Source organism: Rhinopithecus bieti, unplaced genomic scaffold (genome assembly GCF_001698545.2).
Source record: "Rhinopithecus bieti isolate Rb0 unplaced genomic scaffold, ASM169854v2 scaffold_7212, whole genome shotgun sequence".
Taxonomy (NCBI): domain Eukaryota; kingdom Metazoa; phylum Chordata; class Mammalia; order Primates; family Cercopithecidae; genus Rhinopithecus; species Rhinopithecus bieti.
Window position 1 is genome coordinate 1,309,528 of NW_016806198.1, and position 12,183 is coordinate 1,321,710.

The 12,183-nt window shown below is 34.6% G+C and overlaps 1 protein-coding gene across 1 annotated transcript in view; it reads left to right on the forward strand.

Annotated features, from left to right (window-relative positions):
- Nucleotides 1–12,183, forward strand: part of LOC108531589 (neural cell adhesion molecule 2) — a 599,158-nt gene that overhangs the window by 487,101 nt on the left and 99,874 nt on the right.

A 12,183-nucleotide genomic window follows, 5' to 3' on the forward strand; every position in this document is an offset into this window, starting at 1 on the left:
TTTTTTTTTTTTCTTGCTTTCCCTTTGCTTGGTAAATTTTCCTCCATCCCTTTATTTTGAGCCTATGTGTGTCTTTGCACATGAGATGGGTCTCCAGAATACAGCACACTGATGGGTCTTGACTCTTTATCCACTTTTCCAGTCTGTGTCTTTTAACTGGGGCATTTAGCCAATTTACATTTAAGGTTAGTATTGTTATGTGTGAATTTAATCCTGTTATCGTGATGCCATCTTGTTATTTTGCAAACGAGTTGATGCAGTTTCTTCATAGTGTCATTGGTCTTTATATTTTGGTGTTTTTTGCGGTGGCTGGTACCAGTTTTTCCTTTCCATATTTAGTGCTTCCTTCAGGAGTTATTGCAGGGCAGGCCTGGTGGTGACAAAATCCCTCAACATTTGCTTATCTGAAAATGACTTTATTTCTCCTTCATTTATGATGCTTAGTTTGGCTGGGTATGAAATTCTGCATTGAAAATTGTTTTCTTTAGGAATGTTGAATACTGGCCCCCAATCTCTTCTGGCTTGCAGGGTTTCTGCTGAGAGGTCTGCTGTTAGTCTGATGGGCTTCCTTTTGTAGGTGACCTGACCTTTCTGTCTGTCTGTCCTTAACATTTTTTTAATTTTATTTCAATCTTGGAGCATCTGATGATTATGTGTCTTGGGGTGATCTTCTAGTGGAGTATCTTAGTGGTGTTCTCTGTATTTTCCTAAATTTGCATGTTGGCCTGTCTTGCTGGGTTGGAAAGTTCTCCTGGATAATATCCTGAAGTATGTTTTCCAGCTTGTTTCCATTCTCCCCATTTCCTTCAGGTACTCCAATCAGTCATAAGCCCAGTCTTTTTACATGCTCCCATATTTCTTCTCTCATCACTCCTATTCCACGTAGTATTGGAATTTCTGGCTAGGGCAATCAGGCAAGAGAAAGAAATAAAGAGTATTCAAATAGGAAGAGAGGAAGTCAAATTGTCTCTGTTTGCAGATGATATGATTCGATATTTGGAAAACCCTATCATCTTAACCTCAAAAGCCCTTAACCTGATAAGAAACTTCAGCAAACTCTGAGGATAAAAAATTAATGTGGAAAAAATCACAAATATTCCTTTACACCAACAGTAGACAAGCAGAGAGCCAAATCATGAATGAATTCCCATTCACAATTGTTACAAAAAGAATAAAATGCCTAGGAATATAGCTAACAAGGGAATGTGAAGGACCTCTTCAAGGAGAACTACAAACAACTGCTCAAGGAAACAAGAGAGGAAACAAACAAATGGAAAAACATTCCTTTCTCATGGATAGGAAGAATCAATATTATGAAAATGGCCATACTGCCCAAAGTAATTTATAGTTTCAATGCTATTGACTACTATTGACATTTTTTACAGATTAGAAAAAATTACTTTAAATTTCCTAAGGAATCAAAGAAGACCCAGTATAGCCAAGACAATCCTAAGCAAAAAGAACAAAGCTGGAGGCATAAAACTACCTGACTTCAAAATATACTACAAAGCTACGGTAACAAAAAGAGCATGATATTGGTACAAATACAGACATATAGACCAATGAACAGAATGGAGACCTCAGAAATAACACCACATGTCTACAACCATTTGATCTTCTACAAACCTGACAAAAACAAGCAACGGGGAAAAGATATTCTTTTCAATAAATGGTACTGGGAAAACTGGCGAGCAATATGCAGAAAACTGAAACTGGACCCCATCCTTACACCTTATACAAAAATTACCTCAAGATGGAGTAAAGACTTAAATTTAAAACCCAAAACCATGAGAACTCTAGAAGAAAACCTAGGCAATGCAATTCAAGACATAGGCATGGGCAAAAACTTCATGATGAAAAGCCAAAAGCAATTGCAACAAAAGCCAGATTTGACAAATGGGATCTAACTAAACTAGAGTTTCTGCACAGCAAAAGAAACTATCATCAGAGTGAACAGGCAACCTACAGAGTGGGAGAAAACATTTGCAATTTACCCATCTGACAAAAGTCTAATATCCATAATTTACAAAGAACTTAAACAACTTTACAAGAAAAAAAAACCCATCAAAAAGTGGGCAAAGAATATGAACAGACACTTCCCAAAGGAAGACATTTACATGGACAACAAACATATGATAAAAAGCTTAACATCACTGATCATTAGAGAAATGCAAATCAAAACCATAATGAGATACCATCTCACACCCGTCAGACTGTTGATTATTTAAAAAGTCAAGAAACAATAGATGCTAGCGAGGCTGTGGAGAAATAGGAATGCTGGTACACTGTTGATGGGAATGTAAATTAGTTCAACCATCATGGAAGACAGTATGGAGATTCCTGAAAGATCTGGAACCAGAAATATAATTTGACCCAGCAATTCCATTACTGCACATATACCCAAAGGAATATAAATTATTCTGCTATAAAGACACATGCACACATATGTTTATTGCAGCACTATTTATGATAGCAAAGTCATAGAACAAACCCAAATGCCCATCAATGATAGACTGGATTAAAAAAACGCGGTATATAAACACCACGGAAGACTATGCAGCCACAAAAATGAATGAGATTATGTCCTTTGTGGGGACATGGTTGAAGCTGGAAGGCATCATTCTCAGCAAACTAACACAAGAACAGAAAACCAAACACCACATTTCTTACTCATCAGTGGGAGCTGAACAATGAGAACACGTGGACACAGGGAGGGGACACACACCAGGACCTGTTGAGGGTGGGGGGACGAAAAGAGGGAACTTAGAGGACAGGTCTATAGGTGCAGCAAACCACCATGGCACATATATACCTATACCTATGTAATAAACCTGCACATGTACCCTGGAAATTGAAGTCAAATAAATAAATAAATAAATAAATAAATAAATAAATAAATAAATATTTGGTCTTAGCTTTAAACTACTACAGATTTTAGAATCTTTATGAGTTACAGTGCTTTAAAAAAATTTTCTGCTAGAATATTTTCTATGATTACACTATTTCCAACATAAATGCCCAAAGAAAAAATGACTATCATTTCTAAATTACTATATTTCATATGGTAAAGGAGAAATTGACTATAAAATTCATCTGACTATGTTAAAGAAAATTGCAATAAACTTATGAATTGCAAAAAAGAAGAAAAGTAATCCACACTAATTCCATATTTTCAGTGAAAGAAAATTTGTTCTGATTTGCATGTTGTGGAAAGGTTTCTGTATGTTAAAATTCAAACAAGAATATCTTGGACTGTGTTCATTTTACCCATAAAGAGAACCATAGCTAAATTAGGATGTTGTATGTAATTACATTCTTAATGAATTTAAACCATGTAGATCAACGTATACAGCACTAAACTAAGAAAAACATTAAGCAAAATAACAATTTTAGGTAAAATTACTTGTCTGCTAGAAACCTACTCACATATCTTAAGATGAAGACACAAATTCATACATAATTCTGTACTCTGCCTGGTCTCTGCTGTATGTTAAGAAGAACTTCTATGCAAATACTTTTAAATTTTCGATAAAATAAATGAGCTTTTCTGTGCATGCATAATTTTATGAATCAAGCAAATAGTACAAATAAATGATATTAATTTATGTAAGAAAAATGTTTGTGAGTAGTGAGAAAACAAATACGAATATTTCATGAGTGTTTTATAGGAGTTTAATCCACAGGAGGAGAATGAAACTATTCATAGTTCCCAGAAACTTAAAAAAATATATTAGAGCTCATCTGACTGCTCAAACATACACTCTTCTGGCAAATTTAAAATTCAGTGTAAATATGATCTTTGCTAGAATGTAGCTTTTAAGTCCCTAATCCCAGTGAAGAATTCTTGTGGGCTATCATGCATATTTTGACAGTGAATTTTATTGGTAGCACATTTTAGAAGACATTTAAATATGATAACTATAAAATTTTTGAAATTATGCCAGCATATACTATTGTATTAAACATCATTTGACTTTTTGATTAGTAAAATTACTTACTATAAACATTAAATATTTTCTTTATTATAGTATATAAATGTCCTCAAAGGTTAAGGGAGACTACAGAGCCATTCCATTATCCACTCAATGACTTAAGATGCTTATATCAGGAAGATTCGAATCTTCTCTTTCAATAGTACATCCTATAGGGAGTGATGCACACTGCAGACTGGCATGATCAGATATGATTTCAGAGGCTGGTACTATCTATCCTGGTTCTCATTGCTTTTACTTTACGTGTAGATTATGGAGATAATATTACTTTTTTTTATTGTTACCATCTTGTATTCTTTCTTTTTCTGTGTATCGGCAGCTGTTCATCTTTCTTTTAATCTTTTAAACTAATGTACTCTTTTGATTTTTTAAACTAATACACTGCCTGATTTGCCTTTTCGCAAAGCCTCCATTGAACATAACAGTGTTATTTAAGGATGCACACATTCCAGAGTATTTGAAAGATCAGTCATTTGGGTACACAAAGATACACCAGAAAATCTTTTCAATTTATCTAATCAAATAATATAAATTACAATTCAAATAATCTGAATAAATGATTGATAGTACTTTGTATATATATTATTATATGTTTGTATATATATTATTATATGTTTGTATGTGTGTGTATATATACTATTTTAATATATAATCTACAGTAGATATATATACAGTAGATATATATACAGTATATATATATACAGGATATATATATATATGAGATATATATATATGATATATATATATATCCTGTCACCAAAGGGGATTCCCTTTTGTCTTTAATGTTAGATAACCCAGTAGAAGTTGCACATGTTACATGGTGGTTAAATGCTGCTTTTAATTTAAAGAGTGGGAGAAAGAAGTAGGGATATATGTATGTGTATATATATACATATTTATATCCTGCAAGGTCCAATATATTCCAAGCATTTATATGAGAATTCGTGAGATGCATTTTTAGTGGAAATAGTTTTCTCTTCCTTTGGTACCCTGTAGTAACTATTGCTCATATAGGGATTTTGCCAGCTGCTCACTTGTTAGGCAGATGACATCAGTCAAGCCTCTCTGTCTTGACTGCACATTGGAGGGTCTGTTTACGGTTCATGTGGCTGTTTGGGTCTTCCATATCATTTGAGATGAATGAGTGGATTATATAATTACTAACTTGGCTTACACTCAAATAAAATTAAATAGTTACTATTTTCAAACATCTATAAATTATCACCGTGTCCAGGTCAAATCAAATTAAACCATCTAAGCACATTGATTGTTTTATTCTTTCTTTGGAATTTGCAGAAAGAGAATCCACAAGCTTTTCTGGGAAGTAATGTTACGTAGTTAGCTGTTCTTCAATACTAATTCTTAATGAACATGAGTAAACCTTCGTTCCACTTACCAAGATTTTAAAAAAATTGTATTGCAACATTTTCTTTTATTCTAAGTGCAGACATAAGTAGACATTTTAGAAAAACTGAAATAGTAGTTTCTCTTCCTCTAAAGCACAATCTTAATTGTTACTACTTCTTTCTCCCACCCTTTAAATTAAAAGCATCATTTAACCACTGTGTAACATGTGCTACCTCTACTGGGTTATCTAACATTAAAGACAAAAGGGAGTCCCCCTTGGTGACAGGACAAGCCTGTGCCATTCTGGTAACCTGGGCATGTAAATGGAAAATAAGGTAGATTTCACATCACAGAGAAAATAATGTGCTTCATGAAGCTGTTTCAACTTGGAAACCTCACCAGACGTCTTCATCTCCACAGTTTATTGTGACACAGAAACACAAAGCAGAAAATATAGGTTTAAGTTTCAAGGCCCATGATAGTGTTGTCTTTTCTCCCCATCTATTGGTTGGGCCACTCATACTACATTCTTTATCTTCAACTCTCTTTCTTGACAAATGATTCTCACTTAATTCTACAAATATTTGTCCTGCCTACTCTGTTTTGTGATGCTCAGATTCTGAATAGCTTTAAAGAATGCTCCTTTTCTTTCATTTTAGGATGTAGTTTATTAGTGAATTTATCACTTATGTTATGTCATTTTCAGGAAGTTATTTATCTCCGCTGATTTATAGACATGAACTGAGCACACACACACATATATATGTATGTACACACACATATATAATATATATACACATAAACATACATAGTCTAACACAAATGACTTCCTACTTGGTCATCTTAATTGAAATGATATATGCTTATTCATTTAATTTAATAAAAATTGAAAAGCACCTACTATGCTTAGGGAGATTTTAGAATTTTGAATTGCTAGAGATTCCATACTGAAGAAAGTAATACATTGTTTGTCTTCATGGAATTTACATTTGGGGGGGAAGATATATTTATAGATGCATTGATAGATAAAAATATCAATTTATATTCATTAATATATAATGTTTAATATATCCAAATTTCTAATTTTAAAACAGTTAATGATATAAAGTATGAAGAAAAATAAAGCAGAGCAAGATGCTGTGTAAATGGTGGTGGGAGTGGAGACTAATTTTGTAAAGAGGAGTCAGCAGGAGTCTGTGAGGAGGTGATGTTTAAGCAGAGCCCCGAATGAAGTGAGGGCGTGATCACATAAATACCTAGGGAAACCTAGCCTTGGCAGAGGTCAGTATGAAGGGCATCCTGGCTGGAATGTCATGATCAGAGAGAGGAATTCAATGAAGTAAGAATAGACAAATAGCCAAGCCTGTGTCCCATGGGGCCTTACTGACTATGGAGAAGACTTTGCATTTTATTCTTAATGTTATGGAATGTTATTGAAAGTCTCATAAGTAATTCTAGAAAGGAGTATAGGAGAGGTCATTTTCAAGTACTGACATTCTTAAAAGAGGTCATTTTGAGTAGGGAAGAACCTTTCTCAAATTCTCCTTTACCACGTGAAGCACAATTCTGGGGTTATAAAAGTAAGTTACCTTCTGCCATATGTTTAGTAAAGATGAAGAATCCTTAGTGCACTGTATCACTCTATATACATTTTCCTTCTTCTTCTGTATTAAACAAATGATTTTGTGCTATTTTTGAAATTCTTATCTTTACTAGATCTCAAAATATTAAAATTTGATTTTCCCCTGTATTATTCTTGAATTAGTCCTTAGAATATAAGGTGATGTTTATAGTTGGGGTCTGTTTGTTTTTGTTTGTTTCTTCCTCTCGTGATGGTGTTTTTATTCTTAAAACACAGAGGTCTACAATGACAATAATTCAGCATCCTATGAATGTTCTTTTTGAATTTTTAAACAGTATGATGAAGGTAAGTTATGACTTACCATGCCTAGGATTTCTAGTTACATATTGTGGAAATTCATTGATCTAACTTTGTAGAAATTTGACCACCTCCCCTTTTCTAAATATATATAGACATATACAGAGAAATCATACTTTTCCTATACTAATTACAGAACTATAGAGTGATGTTAATTTTTTCATGCATTAAACAACTAAAGCCTACAGTATGCCAAGGCACTGTTCAAGGAAGTGAGAATATAATAACAAAAAAATTCTTCTCTAATTCGTATTAAATTGCATGTATGGAATGTGTATGTTTGTGTATACCCACTGGAATTTTGTTTTATTCTGCCAACTGATCTAATTAGAAAAACTCAGTCAATATATTTGAATCCCACATTCCAGCAGCTATTTTCTCCATTTGTTTTTTATTACTGTTTGTGGTGAGCTTGATATATAATTTTAAGGTGTTAACATCCCTAACTTATGTATGGGTACAGCTCATAAATATGAACCCATGTCATGCAACTCATATATGACTGTGTTCAAAATAATGTGTATTAGACTTTAAAACTATTTTAAATAACTTTCCTACATTTGTCGGTTTCAGCATTAGTTAATCTCATTAATACTAAACTTTGTGATCCTAGGTTAAAAAACATATTCAAGATAGCTTCAGAATGTTTGGTATACAAATAGGTCTGGCTAAATATAAGTGTTAGCTTTCTCAAGGATCTAAATGCTGGCAGGCTTTTAAAAAACCAGGGCTTTAAGGAGAAAACACCTGCTCTGTGGTTTTGTAGCAGATATGAAGTATTCAAATTTTTTAATACATAGAAGAAGAAATATATAACAGAAACAGGTTGCACTTGTCTTTCTCATTAAGCAGGTGGTTAGTACCATTATTTGCATTTTCATAGCCTTAATATATGTTTTCCTTCTCTAGATACAAAGGGAAATTATCACAAATTTGCCTAAGGATAGCAATTAGGACTACTAATTTATTCTTCTTTGCATTTTATTAAGCTTTACCAAATACAAATGAATTTCACAAGGGAAGATTATACGTGTTTTTACATCTACCATTATAAATTTATATGCCAAATAAGATCACATGGTTTCTTCCCCAAATTCTAACATATTCTTCCATTCAGAGTCCTTTTAAAAGGGAACCTATTGGCAAAAGAAAAATTGTTTCATTTGTTCTGTTTGATGATTCAATACAGCAAGGATATCCCAAATCAAAAGTTATTGGAATAATATGATTTCATTATTTTACATTTATACCTACAATTATTTGTATTCACTGAAACTTTAATTTAGAAATATTCATTTTTTGAGCTCTAAAATTCAAGGTTCGATTGATTTCTTTTCTTTTAATTTAGGAGGAGATCCAATAGAGTCATTCAAATAAGCATCTTCAGGTTCTATGACATGCTCATAAGAAAATAAATTATTCATAGAAATGTTTATTCATAGAATTACTGTCCGCATAATTTAACTTCCCCAGAAAACATGTTTTAAAATGCTATATATCAGAATAACATGTAATCTTTCAAAATAGCATTAGAAAAATATAATGCAATATTTTCCTAAAATATTTGAATTATTCTTTCGGAATACAATTCTTGTCACAAATATTTAGTGATGTGAAAATCTTGGCAAACCACTCATATTAATTCATTTAAGATATTTGAATAAATAATTTGGAAATGAAAATTTTATTAAGCAACAACAAAGGACAGAAAGAAACATAAATATTTCCAAATATCTTCAAAGATTAGTAGGTTTTTATGGCTGAAATTTCATTGAAAACTAACAAGCGATTTATTAGAGTTAATGGAGATATCTGGGTTAACTATAGAGAAGAATGACTTAGCAAAGACAAATTTTAAATATTATTATGAGTGTCTTCCAAATATTATATTAAAACTTCTTTGAAAATAATAGAAAAAATGTTAAGAAGAAAAAAAAAAACCTGGCTAATGTTGCAATTCGTGCGTTGATCTCAAATCTTGTTCACATTCTAACAAGGCCTCTGGGCTTTCTGTGTGATTTGGTATGTATGTTCCATAGTAGAGAATATAAATGATATAGCAAGAACAGTTCATTCTTCAGTATTAGCAAATTTGACTGGAAATGTTGAATGGAATATATGAAATAAATGGATTGATTTCATAGACAGAATATGCTGGCCAGAGCGTACAATAGTAACAAGTGACTGGGACATGCATCTTTCCTACAAGAGGCCTAAGAATCAAATCTCTAATTAACCAGAGAATCTGATTGACTTTATTCTGAATCTCTCTTCTCTGTATTTTTAGTGGGATTATAATGTGCTTCTGTGAACTATAAGGAAAATGCTGAATTGTATCCATTTTATAGTGCTAGCAATTCATGAGGATAATCAGCATGGATTTACAGTTGTTAGTCTAATGAGAACTCAGAAACACATAATTAAGTAAAATATTCTGAGAAACACACTGTATCCTCTAATAGTTTAAATTAAATTTTAAAAAGATCTTACATCATATGCGAAAATCAACTCAAAATAGATTAAAGACTTAAAGGTAAAACCTGAGCCCATAAATCTACTAGAAGAAAATTTCTGTAGAATGACTGTTTGTGTACCCTCAAAATTTATATGTTGAAACCTGGTCCTCAATGTAGTGGTATTGGAGGCAGGGCTTTGAGAGGTATTAAATCCTAAGGGCAAAATGCTCATGAGTAGGATTGACGCCCTTCTAAAAGATAGATTCCAGGGAGTGGCCTCACTTCTCCACCTACGTGAGAGTGGAATGAGAAGATGTCTATAAGCCAAAAACCAGGCCCTCATCAGATATCAAATCTGCTTTCACCTAAACATGGACTTCTCAGGCTCTGGAACTGTGAGAAATTTCTGTTGTTTATAAGCCACTTAGTCTAAGATATTCTCTTATAATTATCTAAATGTAATAAGCCAAAAATGGGCACCAGAAAGTAGAGGTGCTGATCTAAGAAATACCTGAAAATGTAGAAGAGTGTTTAGAATTGGATAATGGGTAGAAGCTGTAAGAGTTTTGCAGTACATGCTAGAAACCGTTGGTATTGCCTCAAACAGACTATTAAGGGAAATTCTTATGAGGGCCCACAAAGGAAAAAAGAGAACTACATAGAAAGTCTCAATATTCTTTGTGAATACTTAAGTAATCCTGAACAGAATTCTGTTGATACAAATATAAACAGTGAAGAACATTCTAATGAAGTCTCAGACAAAAATTATGACGTCTGTTTGACAATACAGGAAAGGGCATCATTGTTAAAAAAATGGCAAAGAGGCCTGACGTGGTGGCACACGGTTGTAATCCCAGCACTTTGAGAGGCCGAGGCGGGTGGATCATGAGGTCAGGAGTTCGAGACCAGCCTGCCCAATATGGTGAAACCTCGTTTCTACTAAAAATACAAAAATTAGCTGGGCATGGTGGCAGCTTGCTGTTGGTCTGCACCTGTAATCCCAGCTACTCAGGAGGCTGAGGCAGGATAATTGCTTGAACCCAGGAGACAGAGGTTGCAGGCAACCGAGATCATGCCACTGCACTCCAGCCTGGGGGACAGAGGAAGACTCCTTCTCAAGGGAAAAAAAAAAAAAAGTGGCAAAGAACTCAGCTGCACTATGTTAGTATCTTAGTGTTTTTTTAAGCTAGAACTCTTGTGTGATGGAATCAGATATTTGCCTGGAAATTTCTAAACAACGTGTTGAAGAAGCAGTCTGACTTTTCCTGACTGCTTATGTTAAAGGACTAGAGAAATAAATGATTTAAAGATAGAATTATAAATCAAAAGGGATGCAGAACTTAAAGGTTTGGAAAATTTTTACCCTATCCATTCTGTAACAAATGAGAAAAACTTGGAAAGAACATTAAGGATTTGGCCAGGAGGACATTTGATATAGAGATTGATTAGCATGGATCAGCCATCTCAGTCGAAGCTAGGAGTTATGTTTCCAGACAACGGAGGAATGTCCATGAAGCAGATACAAAGATAATCAGAACTGCCACTCCCATCACAGGATCAGTGTTCAAGTGCCTAGGGGACAGGAAGTTTCAAAGGAAGGTTTGAAGGTGCCTGCAGGATCTTCTAGTGCCATCTGACTTTGTGGACTCTGCTCCTGTTACGCCAGCACTGCCTCTCATTGTCCCAGGTGTGGCCCCATTGGGGCCTGGTCTTGTGTAGGACGTGGTGGGTGCCCCTTCAGAGATCATAGGCAGCAAATTTTGGTCATGTTCCTGTGGAACTATCTCCACCAGGGCACAATGTGCCCAGGCCCTGGGAGCGTGGCTGCCTCCACGTGGATTTCAGGGGGAAGGGCCTCTTAGCAGAGCTGCAGGCTCAAGTCCCTAGTGCTGGAGAGCCACTGGGCCTAGGCAGAGAACTGCTGCAGGAGTGGGACTCAGGCACTGGGCATGCTTGGGGACAGGGCTACTCAAAGCAATGGGAGTGGAGTCTTCTTAGCCTTGGAATTGGTGCCTTTATTAGGTAGACCCCAGAGAGCTGCTTTGCCCCTTCTGCAATGTGAGGACCAAGTGAGATACGTATAAAACAGGAAGCAGGCCCTCACCAGGCACTGAACCTGCCAGCTCCTTGACCTTGGACTTCCCAACCTCCAGAACTGCGACAAATAAAATTATGTTGTTTATAAGCCTCCTAGTGTATGGTATTCTGTTTTAGTAGCCAGAATGAACTAAGACAGAAATATAGGGAAAAAGTTTCTTGCTGTTGGTCTGCACAATGATTATTTTGCATATGACACCCAAAGCATAGGCAACAAAAGCAAAAATAAACGCGTGGGATTACATCAAGATGAAAAGCTTCCGCACATAAAAGGCAACAACCAACAGAGTGAAAGGAAACCTATAAAATTGGAGATCGTATTTGTCAGCCATATAAGGGGTGAATCTCCACA